The 23,407-nt window shown below is 40.1% G+C and overlaps 1 long non-coding RNA gene across 1 annotated transcript in view; it reads right to left on the bottom strand.

Annotated features, from left to right (window-relative positions):
* Window positions 1–4,864: 4,864 nt before the first annotated feature.
* Window positions 4,865–23,407, bottom strand: part of LOC132536369 (uncharacterized) — a 33,323-nt gene continuing 14,780 nt past the window's right edge. Inside the window, exon 2 of the long non-coding RNA XR_009547971.1 lies at window positions 4,865–4,961. This is a non-coding gene — a long non-coding RNA (uncharacterized LOC132536369). The remainder of the gene's footprint in view (window positions 4,962–23,407) is intronic.

The following is a 23,407-nucleotide window of genomic DNA, read 5'->3' as shown; positions in this document are numbered from 1 at the left end:
AATTAGTGCCAGTAATAAAGATATTAGATGATTTTACTATAATAAAAATAATTTAAAATAGCTAAATATTTTACCAGTTTCCTTGGTGTTTATTTATGGACGCCCTTTTCCAGATGACTATAAAGGTCATATTGAGATTATATAATTAGAGAGGGGTGACTTTTTTCTCCACAATGTTTGCAGGTGAAATTACTTTCTACTGATAATAGCACTTTCAATAAAGTGTTTTAAATTAAGAAGATAAATGGGAATGTGTGGTGAAAGTAATACAAATATGAAATTCCTGGACCTGGAGAGGTTGTCCAGTGGGAAGAGCATAGGACTTCCATGGGTGAGATGCCGGATTCAGTTCCCAGCACTGCACATGTCAGACCAGTGACCAGGTCTCAGTATTACTCTCTGTCGCAGACAGATAAATAAATACGTAAATAAATTTAAAGAAAAAATATAAATAATTCCTCCAAAGCCATCAATTAATGACTTCTTGAAAAGTTCATGAGGGGTTGGGTGATGGCACACATGGCAGAATGCAGGGATGCTGGTTCAAGACCCTAGTCTGCAATTGTTGTGAGGAAGCTTCATGGAACAGTGAGGCAGGAGTGCAGGTGTCTCTCTTTCTCTCTCCCTCTCAGTATCTCTCTGTCTCTCTAAAAAAAACTTGTGAAAATGGTTATATAAAGTAACAACACGAAATAGATGTATCTTTTCACATTAACACAAAAGTTAATATGCTTTTAACATATAAATCCCTCTAATAAAAATGACGTATTTAAGTCTGGCAATAGTAATCTGATAAATGACAATTACTTTTTCTGGTTCTTCCTAATTTTTCTACATATAAATCCCCCACATTTACCTAGATTCATGAGAGTAAAACTTTGATCTATGGCAAGCCGAATAAAATCTGAATGTCCTAGCCTACTTCTGTCTTTTTTTTTTTTTTTTAAGATTTTGTTTACTTATTCATGAGAAAGATAGGAGGAGAGAGAGAAAGAACTAGACAGCACTCTGGTACATGTGCTGCCAGGAACTGAACTCAGGACCTCATGCTTGAGAGTCCAATGTTTTACCCACTGCACCATCTCCCAGACCACTCTATTCACTCTTAATACAGACATTATTTCCAACTGAAGAATGATGCACAAAATTTACTTACTTGAGACCTTTGTACCAGTTACTGCCACTTAGACAAATGTGGTTTTCCTAATTCAAGTAACGACAGCCTTGATATTGTGTGGAGGAATTACCTCCTATATAAACTAAATCAAATTCCATTGATTTTCATTATGAATATGGATTATTTTCTCCACAATTTTGGTATCATATGCCTCCCTCCATTAAAAGTCATAATAGTTTTACATAAAATTTATTGCAAATATTAATAGCATTGGATATAAATATATGCTTTCTTTTTTCAAATTTCCTCAACAAACAGAAGTTTTATTACTATTTATTTATCTTATTGCCTCTAGGGTTATCACTGGGGCTCAGTGCCTACATGAGAATTCATCAGAACCCACCATTCCCAGTGACCATTTTCATCATTTTTCTTTATAGAAATCAAGAGGGGCTCTGTATTCCCCTACTCTCCCCATTTCTCTCTGTCCTATCTAATAATGACGGCACCAATAACAACAATAATAACTACAAGGGCAACAAAAGGGAAAAAAAAAATATAAAAAAGATTTTAAACAATTAAAATCTTTAAAAAAAAATAGAGGGAAGGTAAAGATAGAGAGAGACAGAGAGACAGACACAAGCAGCCCTTGCTTCACCTCTCTATTTCTTCCCAGTAGATGGGCTCTGGGGAATTGTATCCCAGCACGTGGTAATGTGCGTATGCAACCAGGTGCACTACTGCCTGGCCTGAATTAGTAGTTTTTAATCATTAATTAATTAATTATTTTTTAACCAAAGCACTGATCGGCTCTGGCTTATAGTAGAGTGGGGGATTGAACCTGGGACTCTGGAGCCTCAAGCATGATGGTAAGTTTGCATAACAATTATCTTGCCCATAAATAGTTTTTAAAAAGTTGGTGGGCATACTTATTAATTAATACACCAGAACATTGCTGTATTTAACTAAAGAAACAGTTTAATACTGAAAAAAGGCATAATTTTTGTTCTTTTAAATATTATCTAGTATTTTTCTTAAGTGTTAAAAAGTTACCTCTAAAAAAAAAATAGTCACCTCTTTAATTTTAAAGCATCCTCAGCATAAAAAATGTGTCATATGGGTTTGGTATATTGCACCAAAATAACGGACTCTGGAGTGTTGGTGTGGCTTTCAGGCCCTGGTGCACAATGGTGGAGGACCTAGGTGGGGTTAAAGTGTTTTGCAGAAAACTGAGAAATTTTATAGATGTACCAACAACTGTATTTACTGTTGGCTGTAAATTAATCTCCCAATAATTTTTTTTAAATGTGTCATCAAAACGTGGGAAGCCTGGACAGACCACCCCACCAATGTGTCCTGGAGTTCCACTTCCTCAGAGCTCTGTGCCCCTAGGGAAAGAGAAAGACAGGCTGGGAGTATGGATCGACCTGTCAATGACTATTTTCAGCAGGAAAGCAATTATAGAAGCCAGACCTTCCACCTTCTGCACCCTATAATGACCCTGGGTCCATACTCCCAGAGGGATAAAGAATAGGGAAGCAATCAGGGAAGAGGATGGGATATGGAGTTCTGGTGGTGGGAAATGTACCCCTCTTATTCTATGGTCTTGTCAGTGTTTCCATTTTATACATAAAATTAAAAAAAAAAAAACCTAGGAAGTGGCTTAGTGGTAATATATGACTTCCATGCATGTGGCCCCAACACCACATAGGGCACCATGAGCAATATCAATGATGAAAAGAGTTATGGGACATGGAAAATAGCATTTGCACCACTATATGATGATGTGCAGATGTACCCTCAGGCTATTGCCAGTTCCCGCGAGAGTTGGGACATTCTCAGAGTGCCTGTTCCACCATGTTGTACCCTCAGGCTAGTGCCAGTTCCGGGGAGAGTTAATATGATATTCTCGAAGTGCCCTTCCCAACCAATCCTGTCCCGGTTCCTCACTCCTGGTTTTTGCCCCATAAAGCCCTTCTTCTTCCGCCCCTCTCTCTTTTGCCTGGTTTTCACCTTAGTGGTTAGATGCAGAAAAGGGTGCTGCGCGAGGTGGCCATTTTGGCTAGCTCCATGTGGCCCGAACCACTGCGCTCTCACCCAACTCTGAGATGCCCACGTGAATAAAGAATTGTGTTCCCTCTCCACTCCGGATCTCCTCTCTCTCTCCTCCACATCACAGCCGACAATATACCAGAGTTGAGCACTGTCCTCTCTCTCTCTCTCTCTCTCTTCTCCCCCCCTCTCTTCTACCCCTCTCTCACTCTCTCATAAAAATAATTGAATATACCCCACCTGCAGGAAGGAAGTTTCATGAGTGGTGAAGGAACTACAGATGTGTCTCTATCTTTTTCCCCCTCTTATTTCCCCCTCCCTTCTCAATTACTCTCTGTCCTATCAAATATAAAAATAATAAATAAATATAAATATTACTGCTTAAAAAATGATGGGGACTCAATGGTGGCTCACCCAGTAGAGAGCACACGTGATAAGCGCCCAGCTACAAGCCCTCAGAACCCCACCTGTTGAGGGAAACTTCAGCAGTGATGAGGCAGTGCTGCAGGTGTCTCTCTTCCTTTCTATTACCATTTCTTAATTTCTCTTTGTCTCTAACAATTTGTTATGCTTTATATCTTAATGCTTTTCACTCACCAAGTTTCAGATGCTAACATGAAACCAACCTGACTTCCCTGGATAGACGACCCCACCAATGTGTCCTGGTGCCCCACTTCCCCAGAGCCCTTCCCCACTAGGGAAAGAGAGAGACAGGCTGGGAGTATGGATCAACCTGCCAACGCCCATGTTCAGTGGGGAAGCAATTACAGAAGCCAGACCTTCCACCTTCTGCATCACACAATGACCTTGGGTCCATACTCCCAGAGGGTTAAAGAATAGCAAAGCTATCAGGGGAGGAGATGGGATATGGAGTTCTAGTGGTGGGCATTGTGTGGAACTGTACCCCTCTTATCCTATGGTCTTGTCAGTATTTCCATTTTATAAATAAAAAAAAATTTTAAGTTGAACTGAGAAGATTGACTCAATGGGATCATAAATATATGAGGTCATCAACTTCTTCCCAACCATTACATTAAAAAAAAATAATAAAATGTGTGTATACATACATGTCTACAGTCATTCATTCATTCAAAATTACAGATTTTAGTAATGTCAATAATCACCTTAAATTTCCTACTATATGGAAGCTTTTGAGTGGTACAGCATTTTTGTAATATTAACTATAAACAAAATCAGAATTATTTATTGTCTAGTAATGCTAATCACAAAATAACAATGTCAGACATAATCATAGAGTATACCTATACCCTTCATTTAAAGCATATATAGTGGCTAGGGACATATTTCAACTAGTAGAACATCAGGCTAATATATGAAGTTTCTAGTTCGAATCCTAGCACTGAAAATACCAGAGTTATGATCTGGCTTTTCTGTCTCTCTCTCTCTCTCTCTCTCTCTCTCCCTTTTTCTCTCCAATTCTCATACGTAATAAATAAAAAATAAAGTATATATAAATTTGCATGTTAGGTGCTTAAATGTTTTCTATTTAGAGCATTTCATGTCTAAAAGGAAGAACAGTAAGAGTATAAAGCTAGCTAGAAAGGAGATTATTCAAAAGCTTAAAAAAAATCAAACCATAATCATAACATCTTGTTTGAAGAGCTTTTCAACCCTTATAGTCTCAAATTACTGTACAAGTCATAATGTAAAAGTAATAAAATACTCTACCAAATGTTCAATATAATTTAAACTTTTAACTTAAGGGATTTTAGAAGGCCATTCCTCTTTAATTCTCAAAGGCTTTAAGGATGATTAAAATCCTGAAGGAAGCCTGAAAGAAAAAGGATACAGTCATTATTGTCAATGCAATATAATACTAACTCTCAGGTTTCACATTTAGACTAGAAAGCTTAAGTTCAAGGCCATTACATCCATTTTTATAGAATTGTAATGTTTTTAACTCTTGGTGTATCCCTTGAAAAGAGATACATAAGTAATAATAATTATCAACTCAAATTAGTCATGCAGGATGAGTACATTGGAAATAAAAAACTTCTTCCATTACCCAAACCAACATAAATGGCTTATTTCCTTTGACGACATGAAAGGGGAAGGGTTGAAAGTTGGTGAAGTGCATTTATCCACCATGCTCTAAGGTCAGAGAGCTCACTCAGCACAACTTTTTCCAGAAAAGGTTCAAGCTGGCAGAAATAAAGGTATATATTAGAAAAGGTCACTACATCAGTTTGACTTTTTGTCTGCTGTAAGAAAAGTATTATTAAAGCCTATTTATTGAAAAAGCTGCAGCTATTCTGTAAAATGATACCTTGTAAAGATAAACTGTTTCTCATATGCTCCACTGCAACTCCTCCACTTCACAGGCTATGTCTTGCCTCCTCTAATTCCATCCTTAGTTACAACTGCATGGCTGTGAGCCTCCATCTCAAATGCTTGCTCACAACCACCAACCCCCCCTACATTTTCTACAGATTTAGGCCCAGCTGAAAACCATACCATGCTGTGGCGAATAACTCAAACCCCTTCAAATGGCTTACAAAATTTCTCTTTCTCCAGCTAAATTTGTTAGTTATTCCAGCCACACTGGACTTGTGTTCCTCCAGCATCCCAAGCTGTGTCTCACCTTGAAGTCCTCATCTGTTGGATCCTTCCCTCACTCTTCCGGCTGACTCTTCTTGTACTATGATTTTTGTTTAATCCCCACTCCCTCAAGATCTTTCTAATTTATCTCAAATTGGCCCATCATTATTTTCCTTAATTTCAGTTTCTTCTTCTCTTACTAGCAGTGTAAAAATGTTTAATTATTTTCTTTTGATTCTTTTTTTCTTCTTTTTAAAAAATATTTATTTCCTTTTTGTTGCCCTTTTTTTTGTTGTTGTAGTTATTGTTGTTGTTACTGATATCATTGTTTGATAGGACAGAGAGAATTGGAGAGAGGAGGGGAAGACAGAGATGGAGAGAGAAAGATTGTTTGATAGGACAGAGAGAATTGGAGAGAGGAGGGGAAGACAGAGATGGGGAGAGAAAGATAGATAACCTGCAGATCTGCTTCACCGCCTGTGAAGCGACTCCCCTGCATGTGGGGCTCCAACCCGGATCCTTATGCCCCTCCTTGCGCTTTGCATAATTCTCTCCCTCTCCCTCTCCCTCTCCCTCTCCCTCTCCCTCTCCCTCTCCCTCTCCCTCTCCCTCTCCCTCACCCTTACCCTCTCCCTCTCCCACACTCTTTCTCTCTCCCCCCCTCTTTTTTGTCCATATGGCAATATAAACTATCTAAAGGAAGAGATAGTTGCCTCCCTCCTCCAGTTTTACTGAGTTAAATTGATATATAACAGTGTGTAAGTTTAAGTTGTATGATGTGTTGATTTCATTACTTACATATTGCAAAACACCTTCATTACATCATTTAATTACCATTTACCTTTTTGTGTGTGTGCAAAAACATTTAAGTTTGGGAGTTGGGCGGTAGCACACTGGGTTAAGCACACATACTACTATGCGCAAGGGACCTCGCAAGGATCCTGGTTGGAGCCCATGGCTCCCCACCTGTAGGGGAGGTTGCTTTGCAAGCTCTGAAGCAGGTCTTCATGTCTTTCTCTCTCCCTCACTACCTTCCCTTTCCCTCTTAATTTCTCTCTGTCCTATCCAATTAAAAAAAAAGGGGGGGGGGCTGCCAGGAGCAGTAACCCTGGAGGCAAAATCAAAACAACAAAAGAACAGTTCTACTCTAAGTAACTTGAAATTAGATGACAAATTACTTTAAAGCTAAACTCACATCACCATTCTGTACATTACATCCTTACAGCATACACATTTTTAAACTAGAAGTTGGTAAGCTGTGAGCAGTTTCTCTCCTTGAACCCTGTTATTGTTCACACTGTATGCTTAATGCCTGACACAAAGAACTCAGCAATAAGTATACAGTCAAATTAATGCTACACTAATTTAAATTTTCTAACTCCCTGTGTTCATATCTGAATCAGAGGAAGTTGAAGTTATGAATTACTCAAGCCTTTATAGTTGTTATTCAAGTCAACATGTATATCTACTATGTGACAGAATATCTATCTACAATTGCAGCTATTTCCTGAGTGTTTATTATGTGTTAGGCACTGGTATAAGTGCTTTACTTTTATTGCCTTACTGTACCAACACAGATATGTAAACACTATTATTATAATCTCCATTAAGAGAAAACTGAGATAAAGAGAGGTTAATGATATGCCCAAGACATGGCAGTGAATGACAGAACTGAGATCCTAAACTCTATTGAATAGCAACAGCATAATTTTCACCTTCAGATGAGTATCAGAATAGAAGGGAAAAGAAACTGGTCTAAATTCAAAGGAAAGAATAGGATCCGCTTAAGGGAGATCAGGAAATTTTGTTTGAAATTGGCATTTAAGATGAAACTTGAAAATAAAGTTAGGACTTTGACCAGTGAATATGGAAAATTCATGCAAGAGGTTCTCATCAGAAAGAAAAGCATGAAAACAAAGCCACAATGAAAAGAGATACTAATGCATATGAAAGAAAATAGTAGGGAGTTGGGCAGTAGCTCAGCGGGTTAAGCGCAGGTGGTGCAAAGCGCAAGGATTAGCATAATGATCCCGTTCGAGTCCCTGGCTTCCTACCTGCAGGGGAGTCGCTTAACAAGCAGTGAAGCAGGTCTGCAAGTGTCTATCTTTCTCTCTCCCTCTCTGTCTTCCCCTCCTCTCTCCATTTCTCTCTGTCCTATCCAACAACAACATCATCAATCATAACTACAACAATAAAACAACAAGGGCAACAAAAGGGAATAAATAATAAATAAATATTAAAAAAGAAAATAGTTAAATGTCCCATCTCTTGAACCCATATATGAAGATTCTTTTGTACATCAGAGAATTTAACGGTCACAGGAAATAGATAAAAATACATCCAAAGTATTAAAGTAGAAAATACTACAAATCTATTTTACAAGTTATTAGTAGAATAAATTTTGCTCGTTATCTATTTCTAATCTTCTTTCTACTCTCTCAATAACAAGATTATAAACTTTCTGATAGCAGGTATTATGTCTTACACTTTTGAAAAAGAGATTATATATGATGACTCTTAACATTAGTGAAGAAGAAAGAGAGTAGGGAGCCCCGGCTCCCCACCTGCAGGGGAGTCGCTTCACAGGTGGTGAAGCAGGTCTGTAGGCATCTATCTTTCTCTCCCCCTCTCTGTCTTCCCCTCCTCTCTCTATTTCTCTGTCCTATCCAACAACGAACGACATCAACAACAATAATAATAACTACAATAATAAAACAACAAGGGTAACAAAAAGGAATAAATACATAAATATTTTTTAAAAATTAAAAAAAGAGTAGGGAAGGCAGAGAAGATGAAACAGAGGAGATTAAAAGGGTAAAGTACTATACCCAGTGGAGTCAGTGGCACAGTAATCAAATGCCACCCTTGCTCTCAAGGTGTTTATATTAAAAAACATACATGAAAGGTTTGCTCTACACTTTTACAATACAGTAAATACGTTAGGAGAACTACAAAGAGGGAAGACTGCAACTCTAGAATTCTCCTAATCAAGTCACAATCATCTTTAGAAATTTCAACAGGTATTTAACTTATAGTGAGATTTCCCAAAAGGTGTCTAAGCACATTTTTTTTCTTGTTTTTTTTTTATAAATTTCTTTATTGGGGAATTAATGTTTTACATTTGACAGTAAATACAATAGTTTGTACATGCATAACATTTCCCAGTTTTCCATATAACTCCCATTAGGTCCTCTGTCATCCTTTTTGGATCTGTATTCTCCCCATCCACCCACCCCAGAATCTTTTACTTTGGTGCAATACGTCAATTCTAGTTCAGGTTCTACTTGTAAGCACAGATTTTATCATGACTTAGAACAGTGAATTTCTATGATAATGACCACTTATTCAAGCTTCTTTGACACAGTTGTTTACATACAATAGTGAAAAGTCTCATCTAAAACTTTATTAGTGTGGTTACCACGAATGCTCCTCAGTGACTACTGCAACTCTGCATTTGCTTTTATATTTCCTGCCTATGGATTTCTAATATCAAGGTTCTTGACTAAAGAAGTGTAAATGAATTTTTCCCTCTTTCAATAAAAAGCAATTGCCCTTTCAATACCCTTCACATATCCCCATTACAATCCAGTTGAGAATATCTATTTTTTTAAGATGTATTTTGAAACAGACTTTTTTTTTTTTTTAGAAATCTACCTATGTGGCTTTCTTTCTTTTTTTTAAGATTTATTTTTTAAATATTTATTTATTATGTATTCCCTTTTGTTGCCCTTGTTTTATTGTTGTAGTTATGATTGATGTCATTGTTGTTGGATAGGACAGAGAGAAATGGAGAGAGGAGGGGAAGACAGAGAGAAGGAGAGAAAGATAGAAACCTGCAGACCTGCTTCACCGCCTGTGAAGCGACTCCCCTGAAGGTGGGGAGATGGGGGTTCGAACCGGGATCCTTATGCTGGTCCTTGTGCTTTGCGCCACCTGCGCTTAACCCACTGCATAACGCCCAACTCCCGAGAATATCTATGTCTTATTGATTGTAAACAAGAGGAAGGTAGTATTTGATTAGCATATGGCAGACATAGAAGAGGATATAAACTTGCATGTAATTGTGGGAACTGAAGATTATTTAAGGAAGGGTCTGGCAGAAATAGTTCCTTTTGCAGTTTGCTCTTCTACTCTCTGCCCTGTCTTCTCCCTGGACCCAAGCTTCATGGAAGCTAAATGCTGATGAAAAATGTTTAAGGACTCATGACTCACGTGGCATAGCTAACTAGTATTTCCCTCTTTTGCTTATTCCCCCCACCTAGGTTTTTAAGAACCTAATAAATCTGCCAATTTTATAAAACCCCAGCAGAGGGGCCCTAGTTGGGGAGTCCTGAGATTTCCAAACAGACAATGATGGGCCTAGACCTCGAATAAGTCCCTCTCTCCATTTGTTACCACTCATCTCTATCAGGAACAACACAATAGACCCCTTTGTGGGGCCCCATAGGACCTTGCCCTCAATGTGGATCAACAATGGTAGAGAATGTTCCATACTCTGAAGGGAGACTTGAAAACATACTTGGAACATTCCTGCTCATGACCACAGAATGTGAGCTTATATTTACAGGGCTGCAGAGATCACATAGGCTCCTAAACTGAATATGGGCCCCAGATCAGATCAAATTGATGGGGTTTACAGTCAACAATATTTATACACCTTCCCCATATTTGGGAGCTATTTCTCTTCCCTGATCCAGCTTCTGACCCTTTTTCCAGCCATAACAACATCATCTCCCCAGAAAATAACTTGGATCCACCTGTATATCAGATGTCAGGCTCAGGGAAAAAAACAAAACAAAACAAAACAAAACAACTAGTATAGTCATGGGCCCTTTGGAATATAACTAAAATAGGCCTACTATCTATCTACAAAATGGAGACCCCCAAATCTTCATCTGCACTATTCCAGTCTTTAGGTTCATGATTAGCCAACAACTTGTTTGGTTTTATATGTTAACTCTTCTTTCAGTCACCAGGTTCCAGCTGCTAACATGATGCCAACCAGACTTCCCTGGACAGACAACCCCACCAATGTGTCCTGGAGCCCTGCTTCCCCAGAGCCCTGCCCCACTAGGGAAAGAGAGAGGCAGGCTGGATCAGCCTGCCAACACCCATGTTCAGTGGGGAAGCAATTACACCTTTCACCTTCTATACCCCATAATGACCCTGGATCCATACTCCCATAGGGATAAAGAATAGAAAAGCTATCAGGGGAGGGGAGGGGATACAGAGTTCTATGTGGAGTTATACCCCTCTTATCCTATGGTTTTGGCAGTGTTTCCTTTTTATAAATAAAAAAATTTTAAAAACCCAACACAAAAACAGTTTCTTTTATTTTTACAATACAATTTTATTGGACCATTTATCTGCATACACACACATACACACACACGGTGGGGGGGGGAGAAAGAGAGAGATGGGGAGTTTATATTAGGAAAAGGTGTTATTAAAGATGTGTGGTGATACTTCCTTATTTATCCTACATAACTTATCATTTTATAGTAGCTGACATTCAGCTTCATTATACAAGTTCCTGTTCTGGAAAACTGCTACAAAATTATGTGAAGTCATTTTGTCTTTCTTAAGTTGATATGTATGATAAATAAGCTTGTGATAGATAATCATAGTAATTTATTATTTTAACAATTTCTTAAGGTCAGGAAGATAGTGCAGTTGTAACAGAATTTGTATGCCTCAGGCCCATACAAATTCCAGGTTCAGTTCCCAGCATCACCATATGCCAGAGCTGAGCAGTGTTTGGGTCTCTCACTCTCTGTCTCTCTCATAGGTAAGTATATATTTTTAATTATCTTAGAAAATATCTATGCTCCTAAGGCTCTGAGTTCCCAGGTTCAACCCACAGCCCACCATATGCCAGAATTGAGCCGTGCCCAGGTCTCTCTCATAGGAAAATAGATAAATAAATGTATTTTAATTATTTTAGAAAATATCTATATTCACGAGGCTCTGAGGTCACAGGTTCAGTTCTAACTCCATCATAAGCTAGAGGGGAGCAGTACTTTGGTAAACAAAAGAGCTCATCTCCCCAGTCAACTAGGAATATCAAAGGAGAACACAAGACAGGACTAGAACAACTTTGGGAACCTACCAAATCACTGGTGCAAACACTTGTGGCTCATGGTCAGAGAGGAGCCTAAGGAGAGATTCCTGGGTCTAAAGCCGGTATCTACTCCCAAGCAAGCAGCTGGTAACAGTCCAGCAGTTTGCCAATTAAGGTGACACCTCCAGTCTGTTCTACCACCAGAAAGATGGCTGAAGGGAGGAGAGGACTCCCCTAAGGCTCACCAAATCCAACTGTGAGTCTTCATTGCTACTGGGAGGCTGGAGCAGAAGCTAAAGGGCCCCTGCTGGCATGGGGGGGAGAGAACTGGTGGGAAAACTCAGGAGAAGGTCCACACCGTGGTGGAACAAAAGTGGAGCTGTATAGTGGGAGCCTTTCCACATTGTTCTCCTGATGAACTTGGAGACACAGTGAATAATTGCCACAGAACCCACAGAGTATAAATGGGATTTGTTTGGTAAACAAGAAGAAAAACAAAAAAGCAAGGCAAGATAAGGCAAGATAAGACACATCTAATAGAGGAAAGACCTACTTGGGTACAGTATTTCCTACTCCTTCTACAGAGTGTAAATACTGATAATTTATCTCAGTGCTTTTCCCACTGAAATTGTGTTTTGCTCAGATTTCCTTTCTATATGATCTTCTAGGCGTTATCTGTTCTGTAAGATTAAACATTTATTGTGCATGACCTTTCTCTTAGGATAGAAAATGTATCCTGCAATTCAAAACACTTTGGAAAGCTGCGATCTAATTTCAGCTATCATAATACCCATTATTTAGAAAGTGCTGCTTAGTATTCTGAAGCATCCTAATAGTTTAAAAGCATTATTCCACTTTGCAAAGTAGACTATAGACTGTGTGTGTGTGTGTGTGTGTGAGCAGTTTTAGCCAGTGAGATGCATTTGGTGCTCCTGACCACTCATATACTATAAACACACACACACACACACACACACACCAACACTGCTTTAAACAATTTTGCTTACTATATAAACTACTTTTCATCTGTTTAGGGGACACCACAATGTCTCTTCACACCCTATCTGAAGGCTATCCCAGAGGATCCATTCTTAGCCTCTTGTTCTCTTGACATACTTACTTTATGATCACTAGCACCTACATTCATGCCTTCAGTGAAATATTTCCTCATTTAGGGCTCTAGCACAAAATTTCCCAGCACCAGACTCATAATCCAAACTCTTGGTTGGATTTTCTACCTACATTTACTTACAATAAATTAGCATAAATTTAATTAGAGGGGGCCTGGGAGTTGTCTCAGTGGTAAAGCATCTGCATATGCATGTGGCTCTGTGTTTGATCCCAGATTCCACTCGACAGCAACAAATGGCACTCCATGGATAGTGGAGTGGTGTTTCAGAGTCTTTCTTCCTCTTCTTCTACTATTCACTCAGTTTTTTGATATATTTTACATATTTTCTTATTGCCACCAGAGTTATTGTTAGACTTTGGTGCCTGACTGATGAAGCCACCACTCACAGTGGCTATTTCCTCCCCCCTCCTCTTGCATCCCCTCTTTCTTCCTTTTCTTTGATAGGACAAAGAAAAATTGAGAGAGGAGGAGAGAGGACACACCTGCAGCATTGCTTCACTATTCATGAAGCTTCCCCCTGCAGGTGGGGACTGGAGGTCTTGAACCTTGTGCATAGTAACATGTGCACTCAACCACATGTGTTATCACTTAGACCCTCATTCAAAATTAACAATAACAAAAGATAAAATAAAAAACTGGGCTGGGGAGATGACTCCGTAGTAAAATAAACCATAGAAACTTCTTATTTTTAGCATGGCAAAAATTTAATATTAAAACTTCCTTGTCCTTCCTCCTACTTTTCTTCCTTATATTAACAGTACCATTATCTTACAGATGGAACTAGAGTTGATTATACTTAATGAAGTAAGGAGGTGAATGACAACTATTGGATGGTTTCACTAACATGTAGAATATAAAGAATTGCAATACATGAACTTGCAAACAAACAAAAAAAGTAGCCAAATTCTAAGGCTTGATGAGAACAATGGTGGTGCTGGGGAGGAGGGTTGCAGATGCATAGTTTTGGTGGTGGGTGTAGTGTGGAACTATATTCCCATCATCTTATAACCTTATAAACTACTATTAAACTATCAAATTTTTAAAATATATTTATTCCCTTTTGTTGTCCCTGTTGTTTTATTTTTGTAGTTATTATTGTTGTTGTTATCAGTGTCATTGTTGGATAGGACAGAGAGAAATGGAGAGAGGAGGGGAAGACAGAGAGGGGGAGAGAAAGATAAACACCTGCAGACCTGCTTCACTGCTTGTGAAGCAAACCCCCTGCAGATGGGGAGCCAGGGGCTCAAATCGGGACCCTCACCCCGGTCCTTGCACTTTGCACCAAAGTGCGCTTAACCCGCTATGCTACCACCCAACTTCCCAAAACTATCAAATTTTTTAAAGCATCATTCTCTAAAAATGCCTACACTGAGAGTCTTGGGGTCTCCTTCAGCTCCTCCTCTTTTACTCCATATGTCTGAAAGATTTCTAGAGTTTTGTCAGTTCTAATGTGAAATGTTATTGGCTTGGGGCCGCTGCCTACAACACACCCATCTGTGGAATTAGAAGGAGAAAAACCCATGGCCAGAAGCCAGCAGGATCAGGGTCCTGGCCTAAGACACCCATCAGTGGAATTTGAAGGAGAAGACAAAACAGTGACCAGAAGCCAAAGAGAGTGATAGCTTAATGGTAAAGAGTTGGCTTAGCAAGCTGTAGCTCCACAAGTCCAAAACCTATGGAGTAAGATGCAACATTTCTTCTTTTGTTTTTTAATATTTATTTATTCCCTTTTATTGCCCTTGTTGTTTTATTGTTGTAGTTATTATTGTTGTCGTTGTTGTTGGATAGGACAGAGAGAAATGGAGAGAGGAGGGGAAGACAGAGGGAGGAGGGAAAGATAGAAACCTACAGACCTGCTTCACCTCCTGTAAAGCGAAGCCCCCTGCAGGTGGGGAGCCAGGGGCTGGAACCAGAATCCTTATACAGGTCCTTGCGCTTTGTGCCAGGTGCGCTTAACCCGCTGCACTACCACCAGACTCCCAATGCAGCATTTCTTATTGCAAATGTTTTAAGCACACACATATATAAATTGTATAGTGATCTTTTAAAAACCAAGTTATAAGCTCATTGTGTGTAATTTACAACCAAGTACATTTTATACACTTTAAGTCCTCTTCCCAAAAAATCTATTATCTAATCTATATCTATATCTAATCTATATCTATTTATTTGAGAGGTTAGTAAAACTACTGTTTATGGAAAAAAATAAAACTCAGTTTTGTAAGTGTGGTCTTGAAGTTTCTCCACAAATCCCAGACATCATTCCCATCACATAGTCCTGTCCTCAGATTTTGGAGTGGATTGCTCAGCTTCTTGGCAGTGAGCATCAGTACTGCATGCACTTGTGTAAGGTAAGGGTTAGGGTAAGCAGGAGCACAGAAGTAGTCCAGGAAGCAACTGCTCTCACCAAAAGGCTATCACAGACACAGAGGAAGTACACCATATTCTATCTCATACAAAGGCAGCAGTAGCAATCTATTTCCTGTTCCATGAAACAGTCAATACCAAGACTTGTTCACGAGGTTGTTGTGAGGATTCAAAGAGTTAATCTGTGTAAAATCCTGAGAAAAGTGAGTAATCAAATAACCAAAACTTTTGGCCCCTTTGTTCCATTAAAATTCAGATGACCTCTCTACTGTCATCTGATAACAAATAAACATTGTTATATTCTTTAATTGGACCAAAAACAAAGTCTTAGAAATATTTTTATACTGTAAAGTACCCAGATCCACTGACCAGTCAGTGGGTGCTACACAAAGGAGCCCACTCACACCCTATATAATAAGTCCCCTTTCTTAGACAACTGTATTAAAATATGCCTCTAATGAAGTTCCTCTGTACATGGGGTACATGATCACTGTATGCTCAACTGCATATGCCCATCATGTTTATATGTATATTCTTGGGAAAACTCCTAAATACATTTACCATTCTGCCATACACAATGCCAGTGGAAGGAACCAGGAGCTTCACACTTGTGAAGAATATACTCTACACCACATGAGGAAACTAAGGCTAAAGGACATCAAGAAAATTACCTTAAATTTCATGACTACTTAAATTCCAGGTGAAACTTTTAAACTTGTTAGCAGAAATCTCTCACATCACCAAATGCTCTTGTCATGTTATAGGAGTACCTTTAGCAGAATGTTATTACCTTCCCCATTATTGTTTTATTACTCATAGGGTCTCATTAATGTCAATTTTGTTTTGCTAACCCCCCCCCCCCCGTTCTGCTCAGAAATCATCATACATGTTTGGAAATAATGTTATTCCTGAATTATATTTTCTCAACTTTGCCTTTATACATTGCCTACTTAATTCTATTTAATTAAACTTGAAAAAATGTTCTAAGAATTTGATGGACTTTTACATACAATTTTCTGGATTAGAAAATAAAAGTTGGGGTTCCGGAAGATGGCAGAATGAGAAGCTACTAGTGACTTGATCTCCGAAAACATCTACTGGAAATGAAATGAAAACAACATTGGAGGAATGGAATGGCAGTATTAGGGAAACAACAGTTGAGACCCCCCCACAAGGAAAATACTGATTATCTTGAGGCAATTAGAGAACTGAAAGCTGAAATAGCTGAACTGAGGAAAGAAGCTGAGGGAAGGGAAAGCAGACTAACAGAGGCAGAAAACAGAATTAGTCAGACAGAGGATGAGTTAGAGAAAAATAAGAAAGAGGTAAAAGAGCTCAAAAAGAGATTGAGAGACACTGAAAACAACAACAGAGACATATGGGATGATCTCAAAAGAAGTAACATTCATATAATCGGCCTGCCAGAGGAAGAAAAAGAGGAAGGGGAAGCAAACATTCTAGAGGAAATAATAGAAGAAAACTTCCCAGACATGAATAACAGAAAGGACATTAAGATCCAAGAGGCTCAGAGAGTTCCAAACAGAATCAAGACACCAAGACACATCATAGTCACAATGAGAAGAAGTAAGGATAAAAAAGGGGCTGCAAGAGAGAAACAAAAAGTCACATACAGGGGAAAACCCATTAAGACTATCAGCAGACTTCTCCACTCAAACTCTAAAAGCCAGAAGAGAATGGCAAGATATCTATAGATCCCTGAATGAAAAAGGGTTTCAACCAAGGATAATATATTCTGCTAGACTTTCATTCAAACTAGATGGAGGGATCAAAACCTTCTTAGACAAACAACAGTTAAAGGAGGCAACCAAACCGGCCCTGAAAGAGGTTCTAAAAGACCTCCATAAACAAGAACATCACTATAATACTTGCAATATATCAGAGCAAATAAAAATTTGTTGAACAATGGCACTACAATACATTAAATCCATAATATCAATAAATGTCAATGGCTTAAACTCACCCATCAAAAGGCACAGAGTGGGGGGATGGATCAGAAAACATAGCCCAACCACATGCTTCTTGCAAGAATCCCATCTGTCACAACAAGATAAACACAGACTTAAAGTGAAAAGATGGAAAACTATCATACCGGCTAATGGACCACAATAAAAGTCAGGAACAGCCATTCTCATCTCAGACACAATAGATTTTAAATTAAATAAAGTAATAAATATAGGCAAGGACATTGCATAATTATTAGAGGATCAATCAGCCAAGAAGACTTAACAATTATTAACATCTATGCACCCAATGAGTGACCATCTAAATACATCAAGCACCTACTGAAAGAACTTCAAAAATACATCAATAGTAATATGATAATAGTGGGAGACTTTAACACCCCACTCTCATACTTAGACAGACAGATCAACAAAGCAGAGAATCAACAAAGATACAAGAGAATTGAATGAAGAGATTGACAGACTAGACCTCTTGGATATTTTCAGAGTCCTTCACCACAAAAAACTGGAATACACCTTCTTTTCAAATCCACATAACACATACTCAAGGATAGACCACATGTTAGGCCACAAATACAGCATCAATAAATTCAAGAACATTGAAATCATCCCAAGCAGCTTCTCAGACCACAGTGGAGTAAAACTAACATTTAACAACAAACAGAAAATTATTAAAAGTCACAGAATTTGGAAACTAAACAACATACTCCTTAAGAACCACTGGGTCAGAGATTCACTCAAGCAGGAAATTGAAATGTTCCTGGAAACAAATGAAAATGAAGACACAACCTATCAAAATATTTGGAACACAGCTAAAGCAGTACTGAGAGGGAAACTTATAGCCATACAATCACATATTAAACACCAAGAAGAAGCTCAAATGAACGACCTTACTGCACACCTCAAGGACTTAGAGGAAGAGGAACAAAGGAACCCTAAAGCAACCAGAAGGACAGAAATCACTAAAGTTAGAGCAGAAATCAACAACATCGAAAATAAAAGAACCATACAAAAGATCAATGAAGCCAAATGTTGGTTCTTTGAAAGATTAAACAAAATTGACAAACCCCTAGCCAGACTCACCAAACAAAAAAGAGAGAAGACTCAAATTCACAGAATTGTAAACGACGGAGGAGATATCACAACTGACACCACAGAAATCCAGAGAATTATGCGAGACTCCTATGAAGAACTATATGCCACCAAGCTAGAGAATCTGGAAGAAATGGAACAATTCCTAGAAACATATGCCCTTCCAAAACTGAACCAAGAAGAACTACAAAACCTACATGCACCAATCACAGACAAAGAAATTGAAACCGTTATTAAGAATCTCCCCAACAACAACAGTCCTGGACCAGATGGCTTCCCAAACAAATTCTACAAAACTTTCAGGAAACAGTTAATACCCATACTTCTTAAGCTTTTCCATAAGATTGAAGAAATAGGAATACTCCCTTCCACCTTCTATGGAGCCACCATCACCCTGATACCAAAAGCAGATAGGGACACAACGAAAAAGAAAAACTACAGACCAATATCTCTGATGAACATAGATGCCAAAATATTAAACAAGATCTTGGCCAACTGGATACAACAGCACATCAAAAAGATTATTCATCACGACCAAGTGGGATTCATCCCAGGAATGCAAGGCTGGTTCAATATCCATAAGTCAATCAATGTCATTCACCACATCAATAAAAGCAAAGCCAAAAACCACATGATTATCTCAATAGATGCAGAGAAAGCCTTTGAAAAATCCAACACCCATTCATGCTCAAAACTTGCTGGGAAATTGTGCTGATGCAGTCACATCTGCCATGTTGTCCCCTCAGGCTACTGCTAGTTCCCGCGAGAGTTGGGACATTCTTGGAGTGCCTGTCCAGCCATGTTGTGCCCTCAGGGCATTGTCTATATCCCCGCGATATTTGGAGTGCTTTGGTTACTCCTCCCCCTCCCATTCTCATGAGAGTTATTATCCTATCCTGGAGTGCTATGGTTACTCCTCCCCCTTCCCATTCTCGTGAAAGCTACTCCTATAAAAGCCCGTCTTCTTCCGCACCTTGCTCTCTTGCCAGCACTTCACTCTGGTGTTCAGACGCAGGAAAGGTTACTGCGTGAGGCGGCCATTTTTGCTACCTCCACATGGCCCAACCTGCCTCTCTAGCACCCAGCTCTGAGGTGCCAGCGCAAATAAAGATTTGTGTTTCCTCTTCTCTCCGGACGCCCTCTCTCTCTTTTCCGCAGCCCATGCAGAACAACATCTGGCGCCCAACGCGTCCCGCTTTTCTGGCCTGAGGTCCAGAAAAGCCACCCAGACACAGGTAAGTGGCAACCGCCTGACTCTGTGGCCCTGCGTTTCCCCTCACCATGGGATTTTTTTCGTTTTATGAGGAGGTGTCCCAGACATTATTTCCTTCTCTCCTGGGACAGGTTCTCGCTCTCAGAGACACTTTAATTTTTGCTACACTGTGGGTTCTCATAGCTATAATTGCCACTTACAAGATATGTACAACATGGTCTGCCATGAGGATAAGCAACCTTGACGCTGAGATACGAGAGTTAAAGTACATGTGCTTAAGACTTAGACACCCTAAGCGATCAGTGGCTAGACCCAAAAATTCCATTCCCACAGACACGTACACGTGTTCGGAAGCTCCTCCTCTGACCCCACCCCTGCCGCCCTGGGTTCAGCTTCTCCTGAGGCTTCCACTTCTCTAGACCCACCCCCTGCTTCCTCTGAGGCTTCTGGTTCTCTGACCCCACCCTCTGCTGATAAATCATCATTGAGACCTTACAGCTGAGATAGAGAGTTAAAGGATATTTTTTCAGCATTTAATGACTATAAATCATGTGCAGTCCACCCCAAGAGCTCCATCCCCATAGATAAGTGTTCAGTTTCCCCTGCCACTACAGCACCTTCCACTTCCGTAGATCTCTCCCCAGTGTCATCGAACCAAATCCACACCTTCCCAGTAAATGTGGCCCCAACTAGACAAAATCCTCAGGTGTGGCATCCATACTCCTCCAAAGAGTTCAGGGAACTCAGACAAGCCGTGAAAGAGGACGAAACTGATGGTCCATGGACCAAGTCCATTTTAAGGGGTTTTTACCAAGCACCTTAACACCCCCCAGCATTGGAAAGACCTGGCTTGTGCTACACTCCCAGACACCCTCTACCTACAACGGAAGGCATGTCTAAAGTGATGAACACTTTAGACAATTGCAGGAAAATAGTAATAAACAGGTAGAATGGAATATTGATGCTTTGTTTGGAGCAGGAGTGTTTGAATCTGGAACTCAGCAGGCAGAAGCTAAGTTTCCAACTGGTTTTTTTGAACAGGTACGCATCTGCGCAACACAAGCGTGGGAAAGGGTGACCCCAACCAATGTAGATTCCTCAGTCCCTATAAACTCTCTTCGCCAAAACACTGATGAAACCTTAGCAAATTTCATCTCAAGGGTGAGGCAACCCTTAGAGAGAAAGGTTTATAATCCTGAAATCCTCTCTTTCCTCCTGCGTTCTAGTGTCTGGGATGGCATGATACCACAATTCCGTCAGGCATGCCTAAGTCTTAAACACCTACACCCAGATAATTGGATTTTAGCGACACAGGAACTTACATCTGGCAGTTATGGGGCACCTGCTATGACACAGGTTTATGCAGTTACCCCACATAATCAAAACGGGGCCTGCTTTCAGTGCGGTCGCCAAGGACATTGGCATAACCAATGTCCTGATAAGCTGCAACCATGCCTCCAGTCAGGGCAACCCCGCCTCCAGTTAGAGCTACTATGCCTGCATTCAGGGCAACCCTGCCTCCAGTAAGGGCAACCCCACCTCCAGTCAGGGCAACCCCGCTTTCAGTTAGGGAGCCAGAAGCCACGTATGGTGTGTCCCAGTTGCCGTAAAGGGTTTCACTGGAAGAGAGATTGTTGGTCCAAATTTCATAAAGACAGCACACTCCTGAATGGTACAAATTCGGGGCCTGAGATTGTGTGGACCACCCGTTTTAGAACGTGGTCACCCTACTATGACAGTAAAGATTGACAATATTCCTTTTAAATTTTTGATTGACATGGGGGCAGAAAAGATGATTTTAAGGCAAGCAGAGGTTCCCCAAAATTGGGAACTCCTCCCGGGACCTCATATACATGGCATTGGAGGGGTGACCCAATCCTTTCTCACACGAGATTCGCTCATGTGGGAAGACCCAGAAGGTTCTACTGGAAACTTCCACCCATTGGTAGCTGATATTAGCACCAACCTATTGGGCAGGGATCTTCTAGAATTTCTTGATGTTAGGATATCCACAGATGCCACTGCAGAGTGTAACACCCGCTCCCACGAAACCAGATCTAAGCAGCACCCCCAATAAATGCCACTGTTCGTAGCCAAACACCACGCTTAAGCTGGCTTCCTAATGAGCCTGTCTAGGTGGAACAGTGGCCTTTACCTAGGGATAAACTAGAAATTTTTAAAGAGCTCGTCCTAGAGCAGTTGTCCTTGGGACACATTCGTCACTCCCGAAGCCCATGGAATACTCCTGTCTTTGTGATTAAAAAGTGCTTGGGAAAATAGCACCTCCTTCAAGATCTCTGTGCGGTAAATAAAACCATGCAGGTCTGGGGCTCCCCCCAAAGGGGTTTGCCTCTTGCTTCTGCAATTCCCACAGGAATTCCAATCATAGCTATTGATATACAAGATTTTTTTTTCTCTATTCCCTTGCATCCGCAAGATTGTAAATATTTTGCCTTCTCTGTTCCTTCTATTAATAATGCCAGCCCTGCTGACAGATTTGAATGGGTGGTGCTGCCCCAGGGCATGGCCAATAGTCCTACAATTTGTCAAAAGGCTGTTAAATCTGCCCTTTTTCCATATATCCATAAGGGCCTTAATGTTTTTCATTACATGGATGACGTATTAATATGGGGAAAATCAGATACAGATCTCTATGCCTTACGTGATTTTCTCATTCCTGCATTAAAGAAAAGCGGCCTTAATGTGGCTCCTGAGAAGATACAGCTAATTCCTCCAATATCTTTTTTAGGTTCAGAGATTTCTTTAACACAAATTCGTCCCTTAAAACCTAATGTCACCTTTCCTTCTAACCTTACTCTTGCTTCTTTACAAAGTTTTCTAGGAAATTTAAATTGGCTTAGGCAGTATCTCTATCTGCCTACAAGCTGCCTCCAACCACTGTTTGACCTGTTGAAAGGAAACAAACAGCCCTCCTCAAAACGTAAGTTAACTCCTGAGGCCTCCTCAGCACTGGAAAGGGTTAACCAGGCCCTCCAGGACTTGCAACTTGTTCGATTCTCCCCCTCCTCTCCGGTAAACCTTCTAATCTTCAACTCCATCACCACAGTAGTAGGGGCATTGTGGCAAGACCATGGGGTTCTTGAGTGGCTTCACATGCCAGTAGGAGGAGCTCCAAGACTCCTCACTGAGATAGACGTGTTAGCATTCATGGTTCACCAAGGGAGAAATAGGTCTGTGCAGGTCTTAGGGAAAGAACCGGATTTAATTATTCTGCTCATTTCTCTCACAGATACAGACTGGCTCATAGACCATCATTCCCGCTTTGCCATAAGCTTCATGGGGTTTCCAGGAAAAATAGATAACCATTTTCCTTCTAATAAATTGATAGCTTCTTTACCTCTTTTGCCTCTACTAGCACCTAAACTTTTCTCTCGGGATCCCATTCCTTCTGTTCCTACAGTCTTCACTGATGGTAGAAAAAAGGGAGCTGCTGCCCTCATATATTACCCGACAAACAACCCCCTAAACCTCTCTTTACTGAGCTTCCTGAGAATTCCCCTCAGTACAAAGAACTTTATGCTGTTTTCCTTGCATTAAAAGCTGTACCAGAATCCTTCAACCTTTTTTCTGACAGTGTGTATACTGTTAACTTACTTCCATGGCTTGCTCATTCATATGTGAAAATTGATGACAACCCACTTTCCCCTCTCTTGATTCAAATAGCCTCTATGCTCTGTTCTTGAACCCAACCACTATATATTCAGCACCTTCATTCCCACAGCCCTCTTCCTGGTACCCTGTCTGAAGGGAATGCTGCAGCTGATTGCCTTGCCTCCACAGGAGCTCTCCTAGTCTCTGTCTCTGATCCTGC

Source organism: Erinaceus europaeus, unplaced genomic scaffold (assembly GCF_950295315.1).
Source record: "Erinaceus europaeus unplaced genomic scaffold, mEriEur2.1 scaffold_680, whole genome shotgun sequence".
NCBI classification, from domain to species: Eukaryota; Metazoa; Chordata; class Mammalia; order Eulipotyphla; family Erinaceidae; genus Erinaceus; species Erinaceus europaeus.
Note: the sequence above shows the minus strand (reverse complement) of the source record. Positions and strands in the feature narration are given on the sequence as shown.